Source organism: Aegilops tauschii, chromosome 3, assembly GCF_002575655.3.
Source record: "Aegilops tauschii subsp. strangulata cultivar AL8/78 chromosome 3, Aet v6.0, whole genome shotgun sequence".
Classification (NCBI taxonomy): domain Eukaryota; kingdom Viridiplantae; phylum Streptophyta; class Magnoliopsida; order Poales; family Poaceae; genus Aegilops; species Aegilops tauschii.
The window spans coordinates 177,209,085-177,224,287 of NC_053037.3; positions in this window are offsets into that span (position 1 = coordinate 177,209,085).

Genomic DNA, 15,203 nt, shown 5'->3' on the forward strand with positions numbered 1-15,203 from the left:
ACATGTTAAAACGGTGAAGTAGAGAGGCCGGATATACGGACGCATCAGGGTTCTTCAGTACTCACGATGCGGCCAGGGGCTTCTCTTGGGGGCGCGGCTCCGGGCTGCTATCAACGTCCCACGCGGATAACTCTTCCCCTTCTTGGACGCCTCCGCCTCCAGATTTGTGGAGGCCGCCCTCTTCTTCCTTCCCCCCTCAGGGGGGAGCTACTTTCTTCCTCCTCCTTCTCGTCGTCTTCGGCGGCGGAGGAGTGAGTGTCGTTGTCTTCGGAAGACATGTCCGAAGCGCCCTTGCGGCGGAGACCACTTCGGGCCCCCTTGGCTTTCTTCTTGGCCTTCTTCTCCGGCGCCTTGTAAGGCGCCAGGACCAGCATCTTCATCAGAAGAGGAATTGCTGGCTCCTCGGGCAACGGAGCCGGACATCGAATCCGCTCCGCCTTCTTATTCCAGACCTGGAAAAATAAATAGCGAGGTTTAGATGTCCTCCATGAACAGGCAAGTAAAAGATACACCTTGAAACGTGAAAGACTTACCGCACTGGCGGGACGTGCCAGGGCATGCCCACGGTCTTCGCTCGTCTCCGGTGGCGTCTCATTGCCCTTGAAGAGCACCTTCCAGATATCTTCATGTGTGGTTCCGTAGAACCGTAGCAAGGTCTGGTGCTCGGCCGGATCGAACTCCCATAAGTGGCAAGTCCGGCTCTAGCATGGAAGGATCCGGCGAACTAGCATCACCTGGATCACATTGACGAGCTTGATGTTCTTGTCCACCATGCTCTGGATCCACGTTTGCAGCGCCAGAAGCTCGTCCGACGAAGACCAATTCAGGCCCTTCTCTAGCCAGGAGGTGAGCCGCATTGGGGCTCCGGACTGGAATTCAGGAGCCGCGGCCCAGGTGGCGTCGCAGGGCTCTGCGATGTAGAACCATAGTTTCTGCCACTCTTTGACGGTCTCCACAAAAGTACCCTTGGGCCATGTGACATTGGGCATCTTGCTCACCATGGCACCTCCGCACTCCGCGTGTTGGCCATCCACCACCTTCGGCTTCACGTTGAAGATCTTAAGCCACAGTCCGAAGTGGGGTGGAATGCGGAGGAAGGCCTCACACACGACAATGAATGCTGAGATGTTGAGGAAGGAGTTTGGGGCTAGATCATGGAAATCTAGCCCGTAATAGAACATTAGTCCGCGGACGAAAGGGTGGAGAGGAAACCCTAACCCGCGGATGAAGTGGGGGATGAACACCACCCTCTCGTTGGGCTTTGGGGTGGGGATGATCTGCCCCTTGGCCGGGAGCCGGTGGGCGATTTCCTTCGCCAGGTACCCGGCCTCCCGAAGCTTGGTGATGTCCTTCTCCTTGACGGAGGAGGCCATCCACTTGCCTTGCGCTCCAGATCCTGACATGGTCGAGTGCTTTTTCAAGGTGGAAGAGATGAAGACTTGGGCGCTGGAGCTCGAGAATGGAAGGGCAGAGAAAGAGAGAAGGCGTGGGTGAAGAAAGGGAATCCTTATCTCCTTATAAAGGCAGTGAATATCGAGCGCCTCCCCACTCACCTCAAAACTCGCCTATTCCCAAGGGTTGTGCAAACGGCACGGTTGGATTACCCACTCCCGTATTGATGAGAATCCCGCAATAAGGGGACACGATCTCTTCTTTGACAAGACGTGCCAATGAAAACCGCGTCTCGAAACATGGAGTGGCAGACGAAAACGGTTCGAAATAATGACCGGGTAGACGTGATGTCACATTGCAAAAAGTTGTCAGCGGGTTGGACTCGTGAAATGTCATACTCTCTGCGGTTGTGTGTGTGGTACTTGTGTTGCAGATGCAGACACGTTCATTGCGTCCGAAGACTATCTTGAAGTATTCGGAAAGGGGAACCCGCCTTGCAATGTTGAAGACAATCTGCATGCCGGACACCTCGTCATTGAAGCCTGGTTCAGGGGCTACTGAAGGAGTCCTGGACTAAGGGGTCCTCGGGCGTCCGACCTGTTGGACATGGGCCGGACTAGTGGGCTATGAAGATACAAGACTGAAGACTCTCTCCCGTGTCCGGATGGGACTCTCCTTGGCATGGAAGGCAAGATTGGCGTCCAAATATGAAGATTCCTTTCTCTGTAACCAACTTTGTACAACCCTAGTCCCCTCCGGTGTCTATATAAACTGGAGGGCTTAGTCCGAAGGAGGACATATAGTCATACAGGCTAGACTTCTAGGGTTTTAGCCATTACGATCTCGTGGTAGATCAACTATTGTCATACTCATATTCATCAAGATCAATCAAGCAGGAAGTAGGGTATTACCTCCTAGAGAGGGCCCGAACCTAGGTAAACATTGTGTCCCCTGTCTCCTGTTACCATCGACCTTAGACGCACAGTTCGGGGGCCCCTACCCGAGATCCGCCAGTTTTGACACCGACATGTGTGAGGATGGAGTGGATCCGATCCAAGATAAGTTGCCTCCTATGTTGGTGGCTAGTCCTATTTATAGAGGCCCTGGTCCTCTTCCCAAATGTTTAGGCTGGAAGGGATCCCACAACGGACAATTTGAAGGGGGACAGCTAGTACAAGCTATCCTGACAAAAGGTGGTCTTCGCCTGTCAAAGGCTCTGGTGGTGACGACGTCGTGGGCTCCGCGATGACCTCTGTACTGCCGTCCTGCTGGTCTTGGTCTCATTGCACCGATATGGAAACCTTTGCCTGATGCCTCGGGACTCCTCGCCTGCGCATGCTCCTTTAGCACCAAAGAGTAAGCCAGTACTCTGCGCCCGCTGGCGCCCGCCTGGCCTTGATCGTCATGGCTCACGTCACGGAAACCTCACGAGGTGCCCCTCGCCTTGATCTCTTCACTCCTCGCGAGAGGCTGCCCCTGAGGAGGTCTTGTGTCGTCCGCCTCGCGAGGCTTGGCCCCTCGTGAGGGTCTTGAGTGTTTGCTGCTGAAGATGGGCCGTACCGGGCCAAGAGCCACGCCGTGGGCCGCAGGTAGGCAAGTCTGGGGACCCCCGTTCACAGGACGCCGACAGGCCCCCACTGCTGAGACAGCAGTTGACAAAGTCAACCTTATCCAAAAGAACAGTACGGGTGGGGGCCACACGTGATAGACCTAGGGACAATTAGTTGTCTAAATTAGATTAGTTAGCGGTGCGGCCCCATGTCATTGGGTCATTAGCTTAAACACACCTAACCCTAACCTAATTAGACCGGCCGGGCCCATTAGTCATAGGCCCAACTGGCCACACACACACACCGTACACACATGCACACATGCCTGGTCGCTCGGCCATGGCTTTGGCCATGGCTAGTAGTAGCACCAGTAGCAGGTGGCGAGCACGACGTGAGGCAGGGGCGGCGTACGGCGGTGATGGCGGTCGTGGGCAGCGGCGGTGGTTGCAGGGGGCTTGGCGGCAGCAGCGCAGCAGCAGGTAGTCAGCGGCGAGGGCGGAGCATGGCAGGAGCGGCAGCAGCCGCCGGCGGCGGCCACTGCTAGCGGGGGGGCGCCCAGAGGGCGGCCAGGAGTAGGAGCGGTGAGCGGGCGTTCGGCTAAGGATGCGGCGGTGCACGGGACAGTCCGGGGCGAAAGACGACATGGGGCGCGGGGCGGCGACGGGCAGTGAAGCGTTGGCCGACGCGAACCGTCGGCAGTGGAAGGGGAGAGGGCCGGACCTGCGTTGCGCGACTAGGCGCGGCCCCGAGCGATAGCCGGCGCGGGTGGACGGCGTACAGGGCAAGGGTCGCAGAGGCAGGGCGGGTAGTGAGCGAGCACGCTCACGGCGGAGCTACAGAGGCCCAGCCATGGCAGCGAAAGTCGGGCGCGGGTCTACTACGCCAAATTGAAGAGGGGAAACGGGGGAATCGACAGAGGGCTCACCACAGGAGCTCAAGGGTGGCTCTTTGACTGCTTAGGAGCGGCAGACGGCGGTGAACTCGGCGATGGCATTGAGGCGGCCGGAGGTTGAAGACAACGAGGATCTGGCTCGGTGGGGCTCTCCGTCTTGACTTCGTGAGCACAGACGATGGAGACGACCAGGGCGATCCTCCTGGACACTCTCGCACGGTGCTGGGATGACGGTTGCCGCTCGACAAGGAGATGGCGGCGACGGCTGCGTCGAGCAAGGAGGGGGAAAGGGGATCTGGTGGGGAGAGGGAGAGGCGGAGTGGGAGAGCAGGGTGGAGTGAGCGAGTGGGGAGGGAGCCCGAGGCGTCGGCGCTGCCCTTATACCCTCCCGACGATGTGGCAGCGCGGGGCACCCCGCCGGGTCTGGCGGGAACGAGCAGGGGTGCCTCGGTCGGTCGAATAGAAGGTAAGGAGGGGATCGACCGCGGGGGAGGCGCTGGGTCGGCTGGTGGGCTGAGGCCCAAAGGGGGCAGGGGGTTCTCTCACTTTTCCCCTTTTTCATTTTCTTCTGCTCTTTTCTTTTTACAGAAAATGTTTTGCAATATTTGAACTGCCAAAAAGGATTCTGTAAAATGTGGGACTTGGCCACATAATTATATTGCAGTAGTTGGCACTGCCACAAAAAGATTGTGGGGCTTTTGAAATAGTTTGCAACTTTTATAAATTGAAAAGTCATTTAATCTATTGTTTTAGCCACTGCTTTAATTGGTTTAGGCCATTTAAACACCTTGCAAAAATGTTGGTTCGCCGCCAATATTAACAAATGATTATTTGACACATGATGAACATTTTAGTTTTCATGTTTGAGCAAACTTGAATTTCATTCATAATTAGGAATTGAATTCAGGCGGAGTTTCAAAAGGGATATTGATCAAAGTGACTAAGCACTATTTTGGCAAAAAGATTAGCTTGGTTTCAGGGATTACTATAGCATCATTACACAGGGGTGTTACAACTCTCCTCCTCTAAATGAAATCTCGTCTCGAGAATTAAGAGGTAGAAGGGAAAAGATCGGGGTATTCAGCACGAAGGTTATCCTCGCGTTCCCAAGTGGCTTCATCTTTAGTATGATTCGACCATTGCACCTTGAGGAACTTGGTAACCTTTTGGCGAGTTCGATGTTCAGCTTCTTCAAGAATGCGGATCGGATGCTCTTTGTATGTGAGATCATCTTGAACTTCAATCAATTCCGGATCCACTTCACGTTCCGGATCCTTGAAGCATCGACGAAGTTGCGACACATGGGAGACGTCATGGACGTGAGAGAACTGAAGTGGAAACTCTAGTTGATAAGCCACCACTCCACGACGGGCGAGAATAGGGAATGGACCAATGTAGCGAGGAGCTAGCTTGCCCTTAACTCCGAATCGATGGGTGCCTCTCAAAGGAATGACACGCAGATAAGCTTGTTCACCAGGTTGATAAGTTGAACCCTAGTGTTTACGTCATAATTACTCTTCTGGCGAGACTGGGCCGCCTTGAGATTATCCCGGACAATGCGAACCTGCTCTTCAGCTTGTTGAATAATGTCTGGACCAATGAGCGTCGGTTCCCCAGTTTCTGACCAATTCAGAGGGTTTCAGCACTTACGTCCATATAGCACTTTGAAGGGTGCCATCTTCAAGCTGGCTTGATAGCTATTGTTATAAGAGAACTCCGCATAAGGGAGAGATTCTTCCCACTTCTTGCCTAAAGAAATAACACAAGCCCGAAGCATGTCTTCAAGAATTTGATTGACTCGCTCAACTTGGCCTTGGGATTGGGGATGATAAGCAGTGCTCCAGGTAATATGAGTTCCCATTGCCTCTTGGAAACTATCCCAGAACTTTGAGGTGAATATACTGTCGTGGTCTAAACTGATATCCTTCGGAATGTCGTGGAGTGACACAATTCTAGAGATATACAAGTTTGCTAATTGACTAGCAGTGATTGTCTCCTAGACTGGCAGAAAGTGAGCAACCTTCGAGAATTGGTCGATGACGACAAAGATAGCATCATTACCTTTCTGAGACTTGGAAAGGCCAGTGAGAAAGTCCATTTGGATCTTATCCCACTTCCATTCAGGAATCGGAAGCGGTTGTAGAAGTCCATCCGGTTTCTGATGTTCTGCTTTGACGTGATGACAAACGTCACATTCTTCGATATACCGAGCAATGTCTTGCTTCATCTTAGACCACCAATACTTCTGACGAATATCCAGATACATCTTGGTACATCCCAGATGAATAGAGAGAGGGGTGTCATGCGCTTCTTTCATCACCTTCTCTGTCATAAGCTCGAACCGGGGCACTAAAATGCGATCTCTGAAGTATAAGGTTCCATCTTCACCAAGTGAGAAATCACTGGATTTCTCTAAGGCAAGATCCTTTTTCATCAGATCAATGTGAGCATCTTTGGCTTGTGCAGACTTAATAGCTTTGAGAAGAGTTGGTTCCAGGACAAGGTTATTCAGAGAACCCTGTGGAACTAGTTGAAGGTTCAGCTTGCATAGCTCTTCATAAAGGCGGGATTGAGCTTTGTAGACCATGTGATTGTTGCAATATGACTTGCGGCTCATGGCATCGGCCATTACATTAGCCTTGCCAGGGGTATAGGATATACCACAGTTGTAGTCAGCAATTGCTTCCATCCATCGCTGCTGACAGAGGTTCAGATCTGGTTGAGTAAACAGATACTTCAGACTCTGATGATCAGTGAAGATTTCACAATGATTACCGAGAAGGTATTGTCGCCATAGCTTCAGTGCAAAGATAACCGCAGCAAGCTCGAGGTCATGAACTGGGTAGTTTTCTTCATGAGGACGTACCTGACGGGAGGCATAAGCAATCACTCTGCGCTCTTGCATTAGGACACAGCCTAATCCTTGATGTGAAGCGTCGCAATAGATGACGAAGTCCTTGCGAGAATCAGGGGGAGCAAGCACTGGGGCAGAAGTCAGCTTATCCTTTAGTGCCTGGAAACTTTCCTGACATTTGTCTGTCCAATCGAACTTAACGCCCTTGTGAAGCAGATTAGTCAGTGGCTTGGCGATCTTGGAGAAGTTCTCAACAAAGCGGCAGCAATAGCTGGCTAGTCTGAGAAAGCTTCTGACTTGCTTGACATTCTTCGGAGGGGTCAAGTCAATAATAGCCTGAACTCGCTCTGGGTTGACGGCAATACCATCCTTGTAGATGACATGCCCAAGGTAGGTTACTTCGGGAAGCCAGAATTCGCACTTGGAATACTTGGCATATAGCTGATGTTCTCGAAGCTTCTCTTGAACAAGTCGAAGATGTTCATCATGTTCTTCTTTGTTCTTCGAATATACCAGGATATCATCCAGATAGACTATGACGAACTTGTCGAGGTATTCCATGAATATATAGTTCATCAGACGAGAGAATGTAGTTGGAGCATTGGTTAATCCAAAAGACATAATGGTGTACTCGTATGAACCATATCGAGTAACGAAGGCGGACTTGGGAATATTGTCTTCACGAACACGGATCTGGCGGTAACCCAACCTCAAGTCGAGTTTAGAGAATATCGATGAACCAGCCAGTTGATCATACAGATCATTGATCTGAGGGAGGGGATATTTGTTCTGAATTGTAGCTTGGTTGATAGAGCGGTAGTCTTGGACCAAAAGGTTCATTTCGTCCTTCTTCTTGACGAAGAGAGAAGGTGCTCCCCAAGCAGAGGAACTTGGACGAATGAAACCCTTGCAAAGAGATTTGTCGATTTCTTCATTAAGTTCAAGGAGTTCATGAGGCGGCATCTTGTAGGGTCGTTTGGCAATAGGAACGGTGCCTGGTTTCAAGTCGATGACGAACTCGGCAGGCCGAGTAGGGGGTATTCCTGGAAGTTCTTCTGGAAAGACGTCTAGGAAGTTGCGAACAACTGGAATCTTTTCAATTCCCTCAAGAGGTGTTGCGTTCAACCCATTCAAGACATAAAGTCGTGCTTTGGCGTTTTGAACAATCTGAGCATGGTAGCTTACTATCTCCTCGGAAGGATGTAGGAGATGAACGACTTTGGTGGCGCGAATGATAGAAGCGGTATGTGCTTTCAACCATTCCATTCCCAAAATGAGGTCAATGTTGGAAGACTCCAGAATAATGGGAGAAACATGAAATTCCAACCCTTGAATTTCAACGGGGACGTCGCGACCAATCATGCTAGTTCGACACTGACCCGCAGGGGTGCGTACCACTATCGGAGTGTTCATGGGCTCGCATCGAATGTCGTGTGTGTATGCAAAATTTTCTGACATGAATGAATGTGATGCTCCTGAATTGAATAAAACAGAAGCCGGTACTGAATTAACGAGAAGAGTACCCATCACAGTGGTAGACTGGTCTTGGCTTCATTCAGATCAACATTGTTAGCCTGACCACGACCATAAGGCCTAGCATTGTTGTTGCGGGGCTGATTGTTACCACGACCAACAGCAGGAAGAGCCAGTTGATTCTGATTCTGAGGACAATTCCTGGAACGGTGACCTGGAAGGCCACACTTGAAGCACAAACCATCATTGGGATTGGGAGAAGGAGCTCGAGGTGGTGCAGTCCGAAGAGGCTGCCTCGTTGGTGGAGCAGGCAGACGCGGTGCAGCATAAGACTGTCTTGGTGCAGGTGCGGTGGGACGATACATGCTGTGGGGAGTCCATATCCGACGCTTCTGCGCTGACGGGCCCGAAGATGAGCGAGCGTCACAGCTACGCCTGAGGGATCCCTGATGTTCCTGCAGACCAGTTTCGACCTGAATGGCCTTGTCAACCAAGGTGGCGAAGTCGGCAAAGTCATGCACTAGTAGCGCGAGCTTGATATCCGGTTGAAGTCCGTCACGAAATTTCTCTTGCTTACGAGCATCAGTTGTAATGTCTTCTTCAGTATAACGTGACAAGTCTAGAAATTCCCGCTAATAAGCATCTACAGCCTTGTTGCCTTGGGTGAGGTTGCGGAACTCGCGCTTCTTCCTGTCCATGATTCCTTGAGGAACGAAGCAGGCACGGAAAGCAGCTTGGAAATCCGGCCAAGTGATGACCGTTCCAGTAGGTAGGGTATGCCTGTGGCTGTCCCACCATTGAGCAGCGGGACCCTTGAGGAAGAAGGATGCGAAGGTGACATAGCAAGCAGGGGCCACACTAGCAGACTCCATTTCATACATGATGTCGTGGAGCCAGTCATCAGCATCCAGAGGTTGTGTTGAGCTGCGGTAGATAGTTGGGTTAAGGCACATGAAATCCTGCAGAGTTACTGGGGCTGGTTGTTGATTCATGTTGGGGCGAGGAAACTGAGCCATCATTCCTTCCATGAACTGGCGGTTCAGCTCAAACTGCTGCATCATTCCGACCATAAATTTAGGCGGCGGTGGAGCGTTGCCACCACGGCCACGACCAACGGGTCTAACCATCCTGCTAACATGTAACAAGGGGTAGTTCAGCCTCGAGCATTTGTAAAGACAAGGATCATTCATGATGAAACAAGCATAATGAAAGAGGTACGATGGATACCACATAGTAGTCAACACGACAGTGTGTGCACTATTCAAAATACTATCCCAAGGAATAACTATGGCTTATCCAACTTTGGGGTGAATGTGGTCACGGGATCCTAATGTTAGAGTTAGTAAATTCGTTTAACCCGAATGGAAGAGATATCAGAGTCCCAGAGTATATACGGGGAGTAAAAGATCCTAATACCAACCCAATTGCGACGTGGGCCCGTAAGACACACAGCCATGTTAGTAAAAGTTTTCCAGTGACTAGACTCAACTTCGGCCAAGGAGTTGGAAAGGGGGCTACCTACAGGCAGTCGGCTCTGATACCAACTTGTGATGCCTGATTCGTCTCCAACGTATCTATAATTTATGAAGTATTCATGCTATTATATTATCCATCTTGGATGTTTAATGGGCTTTACTATGCACTTTTATATTATTTTTGGGACTAACCTATTAACCCAGAGCCGAGTGACAGTTCCTATTTTTTTCCTTGTTTCAATGTTTTGAAGAAAAGGAATATCAAACGAAGTCCAAACGGAATGAAACCTTCGGGAGAAGTTATTTTTGGAAAGAAAGCAATCCAGGAGACTTGGAATGCACGTCAGGGGATCAACGAGGAAGGCACGAGGCAGGGGCGCGCCCACCCCCCTGGGCACGCCCTCCACCCTCATGGGCCCCTCGTGGCTCCCCTTACCGACTTCTTTCGCCTATATATGTCCATATACCCTAAAAACATCGGGGAACAGAATAGATCGGGAGTTCCGCCGCCGCAAGCCTCTGTAGCCACCAAAAACCAATCGGGACCCTGTTCCGGCACCCTGCCGGAGGGGGGATCCCTCACCGGTGGCCATCTTCATCATCCCGGCGCTCTCCATGACGAGGAGGGAGTAGTTCACCGTCGGGGCTGAGGGTATGTACCAGTAGCTATGTGTTTGATCTCTCTCTCTCTCGTGTTCTTGAGGTGGTACGATCTTGATGTATCGCGAGCTTTGCTATTATAGTTGGATCTTATGATGTTTCTCCCCCTCTACTCTCTTGTAATGGATTGAGTTTTCCCTTTGAAGTTATCTTATCGGAATGAGTCTTTAAGGATTTGAGAACACTTGATGTATGTATTGCATGTTCGTACCTGTGGTGACAATGGGATATCACGTGATTCACTTGATGTATGTTTTGGTGATCAACTTGCGGGTTCCGCCCATGAACCTATGCATAGGGGTTGGCACACGTTTTCGTCTTGACTCTCCGGTAGAAACTTTGGGGCACTCTTTGAAGTTATTTGTGTTGGTCTGAATAGATGAATCTGAGATTGTGTGATGCATATCGTATAATCATACCCACGGATACTTGAGGTGACATTGGAGTATCTAGGTGACATTAGGGATTTGGTTGATTTGTGTCTTAAGGTGTTATTCTAGTATGAACTCTATGATAGATTGAACGGAAAGAATAGCTACGTGTTACTTTACTGCAGACTCTTGAATAGATCGATCAGAAAGAATAACTTTGAGGTGGTTTCGTACCCTACCATAATCTCTTCGTTTGTTCTCCGCTATTAGTGACTTTGGAGTGACTCTTTGTTGCATGTTGAGGGATAGTTATATGATCCAATTATGTTACTATTGTTGAGAGAACTTGCACTAGTGAAAGTATGAACCCTAGGCCTTGTTTCCTAGCATTGCAATACCGTTTGTGCTCACTTTTATCATTAGTTACCTTGCTGTTTTTATATTTTCAGATTACAAAAACCTACATCTACCATCCATATTGCACTTGTATCACCATCTCTTCGCCGAACTAGTGCACCTATACAATTTACCATTGTATTGGGTGTGTTGGGGACACAAGAGACTCTTTGTTATTTGGTTGCAGGGTTGTTAGAGAGAGACCATCTTTATCCTACGCCCCCCACGGATTGATAAACCTTAGGTCATCCACTTGAGGGAAATTTTCTACTGTCCTACAAACCTCTGCACTTGGAGGCCCAACAACGTCTACAAGGAGAAGGTTCCGTAGTAGACATCAAGCTCTTTTCTGGCGCCGTTGCCGGGGAGGTGAGTGCTTGAAGGTATATCTTTAGATCTTGCAATCGAATCTTTTTGTTTCTTGTTTTATCACTAGTTTAGTATATAAAAGAAAACTACCAAAAAATGGAATTGAGGGTGCCTCATATGCTTCATCTTTTTAATATCTTTCATGAAAATAAGGATTCCGATAATTGTGCTCAAGTGCTAGAAGAAGAATGCATTAGAATGTTTGGCACTAAATATTTGAATGATGAGCATGATTGCAATGTTGTTAGTATGAATTCCTTGAATATCCATGATGCTAATGACATGCAAAGCCACAAGCTTGGGGAATCTATGTTTGATGAAGATGATATTTTTTGTCCCCCAAGTTTTGATGAGCAAATTTATTATGATGATAGCATGCCTCCTATTTATGATGATTATATTAATGAAAGTGGGTTTGGAAGAGTGTCAACTTTAGGAAGTAATTATCCCACTATTTTGGAGGGTGTTGAATCTTATTGTGATAATTATGAAAGTGGATTTGGAGAGGCCATGACTTTATTTAGTGATGAATCCACTATTTCGAAAGAGGTTTCAATTGATTATGATGAGAACAAAGTTGCTACTTATGATGATTATTGTGATGATACTTATGCTATAAAAGGTAGTGATGATTATATTTATAAAACTTGTCATGATTATGAGTACCCTTTTTCTGAACATTACTCTTTTAATGTGGAAACAATTTATAGTATTCGAGTTTCTTATGATACTCCCACTATTCTGAATGAGAAGAATTTTGCTTATGTGGAGAGTAATAAAATTTCTATGCTTGTAGATCATGAAAATAATGCTTTAGGTGCTGGTTATATTTTTGAATCCATTCATGATGCTACTGAAAATTATTATGAGGGAGGAATTTATGCTTGTAGAATTGCAATAATACCAAGTTTCCTCTCTATGTGCTTAAAGTTTTGAAGTTATGCTTGTTTTGCCTTCCTATGCTAGTTGATTATTGTTCCCATAAGTTGTTTGCTCACAAAATCCCTATGCATAGGAAGTGGGTTAGGCTTAAATGTGCTATCCATATGCTTCATGATGCTCCTGTTATGTTTCAATTCTTATCTTTTATGTGAGCATCATTGAAATCATCATGCCTAGCTAGGGGCGTTAAACAATAGCGCTTGTTGGGAGGCAACCCAAATTTATTTTAAAATTTTTGATTTTTGCTTCTGTTTAGGAATAAATATTTGGTCTAGCCTCTGGTTAGATGTATTTTTATGTTTTAATTAGTGTTTGTGCCAAGTAAGACCTATAGGACCTTCTTGAATGATAGTTATTTGATCTTGCTGAAAATTCCAGAAACTTTCTGTTCACGAAAACAATTGTTTAAAATAACCAGAACGTGATAAAATACTGATTCCAATTGCAGTAGATCAATAATCAAATTATCTAGGTCGTCCTATTTTGGTAGAATATTTTGAGTTCCAGAAGTTTGCGTTAGTTACAGATTACTACAGACTGTTCTGTTTTTGACAGATTCTGTTTTTCGTGTGTTGTTTGCTTATTTTGATGAATCTATGGCTAGTAAAATAGTTTATAAACCATAGAGAAGTTGGAATACAGTAAGTTTAACACCAATATAAATAAAGAATGAGTTCAATACAGTACCTTGAAGTGGTGTTTTGTTTTCTTTCGCTAACGGAGCTCACGAGATCTTCTGTTAAGTTTTGTGTTGTGAAGTTTTCAAGTTTTGGGTAAAGATTCGACGGACTATGGAATAAGGAGTGGCAAGAGACGAAGCTTGGGGATGCAAATGGCACCCCAAGGTAATATTCAAGGACAACCAAAAGTCTAAGCTTGGGGATGCCCCAGATGGCATCCCCTCTTTCGTCTTTGTTCATCGATAACTTTACTTGGAGCTATATTTTTATTCACCACATGATATGTGTTTTGCTTGGAGCATCATTTTATTTTCTTTACCTTTGCTTGTTGTTTGAATAAAATACCAAGATCTGAAATTCTTAAATGAGAGAGAGTCTTCACATAGCTACATAATTATCTAACTACTCATTGATCTTCACTTATATCTTTTTGGAGTAGTTTGTCATTTACTCGTGTGCTTCACTTATATCCTATGAGTAAATGGTTGAATGATTTGAATGTCATAAATCTGAAATTATATATGTTTCATATGCCTTTCCCATGGGGAGTAATGCCTTTACATATAAGAAGTAGAGGTGGTAAATTTATTGAAGGTTAGCAAACATTGTATTGGTCACTTGAACAATTCATGAAAGAATATTGAAGGAAGAGAGATTTCACATATAAATATACTATCATGGACATCTTTTGTAATTGCGAGCACTCATTAAAATATGACATGATAAAAGGTTGATGTTGGACAAGGAAGACAACGTAATGGGTTATGTTTTCTTATATCCAAAATAAAGTATATTGTCATGGATCGCCCAACACGTTGAGCTTGCCTTTCCCCCTGATGCTAGCCAAATTCCTTTCACCAAGTAGAGATACTACTTGTGCTTCCAAACATCCCTTAAACCAGTATTGCCATGAGAGTCCACCATACCTACCTATGGATTGAGTAAGATCCTTCAAGTAAGTTGTCATCGGTGCATGCAATAAAAATTGCTCTCTAAATATGTATGATCTTTTAGTGTGGAGAAAATAAGCTTTATACGATCTTGTGATATGGAAGAAATAAAAGCGACGGACTGCATAATAAAGGTCCCTATCACAAGTGGCAATATAAAATGACGTTCCCTCGCATTAAGATTTTGTGCATCCAACTATAAAAGCGCATGGCAACCTCTGCTTCCCTCTGTGAAGGGCCTATCTTTTACTTTTATGCAAGAGTCATGGTGATCTTCACCTTTCCATTTTTCATTTTATCCTTTGGCAAGCACCTCGTGTTGGAAAGATTCTGATATATATATCCAATTGGATGTAAGGCATCATGAACTATTATTGTTGACATTACCCTTGAGGTAAAAGGTTGGGAGGCGAATCTATAAGCCCCTATCTTTCTCTATATCTGATTAAAACTTTGAACCCATAAATATCGCGTGAGTGTTAGCAATTGTGAAAGACTAAATGATAGTTGGGTATGTGGAGTTTGCTAAATCAAAGCTCTGACATAGACTCTTCCTGAAAATAAGATGAATTGTAATTGTTTGATGACTAATAACATAGTTTGTTAGTTTTCAAGAAAGTTTATGTTCTATACTTTAACATGTGAATAGTTTGTTACTTGATCATGCAAAGTTTTATGATATGAGCTACTATTATGACATATAATGATGCTAGAAAAGGTGATTGAAATTATCATTGATCAAACTTGTGCACCTGCTAGCATTCACACTTCATAAATTCTTTCTTTTATCATTTACCTACTCGAGGACAAGCAGGAATTAAGCTTGGGGATGCTGATACGTCTCCAACGTATCTATAATTTTTGATTGTTCCATGCTATTATATTATCTGTTTTGGATGTTTAATGGGCTTTACTATGCACTTTTATATTATTTTTGGGACTAACCTATTAACCCAGAGCCCAGTGCCAGTTCCTGTTTTTTCCCTTGTTTCAGTGTTTCGAAGAAAAGGAATATCAAACGGAGTCCAAACGGAATGAAACCTTCGGGAGAAGTTATTTTTGGAAAGAAAGCAATCCAGGAGACTTGGAGTGCACGTCAAGGGATCAACGAGGAAGGCACGAGGCAGGGGGGCGCGCCCACCCCCCTAGGCGTGCCCTCCACCCTCGTGGGCCCCTCATGGCTCCCCTTACCGACTTCT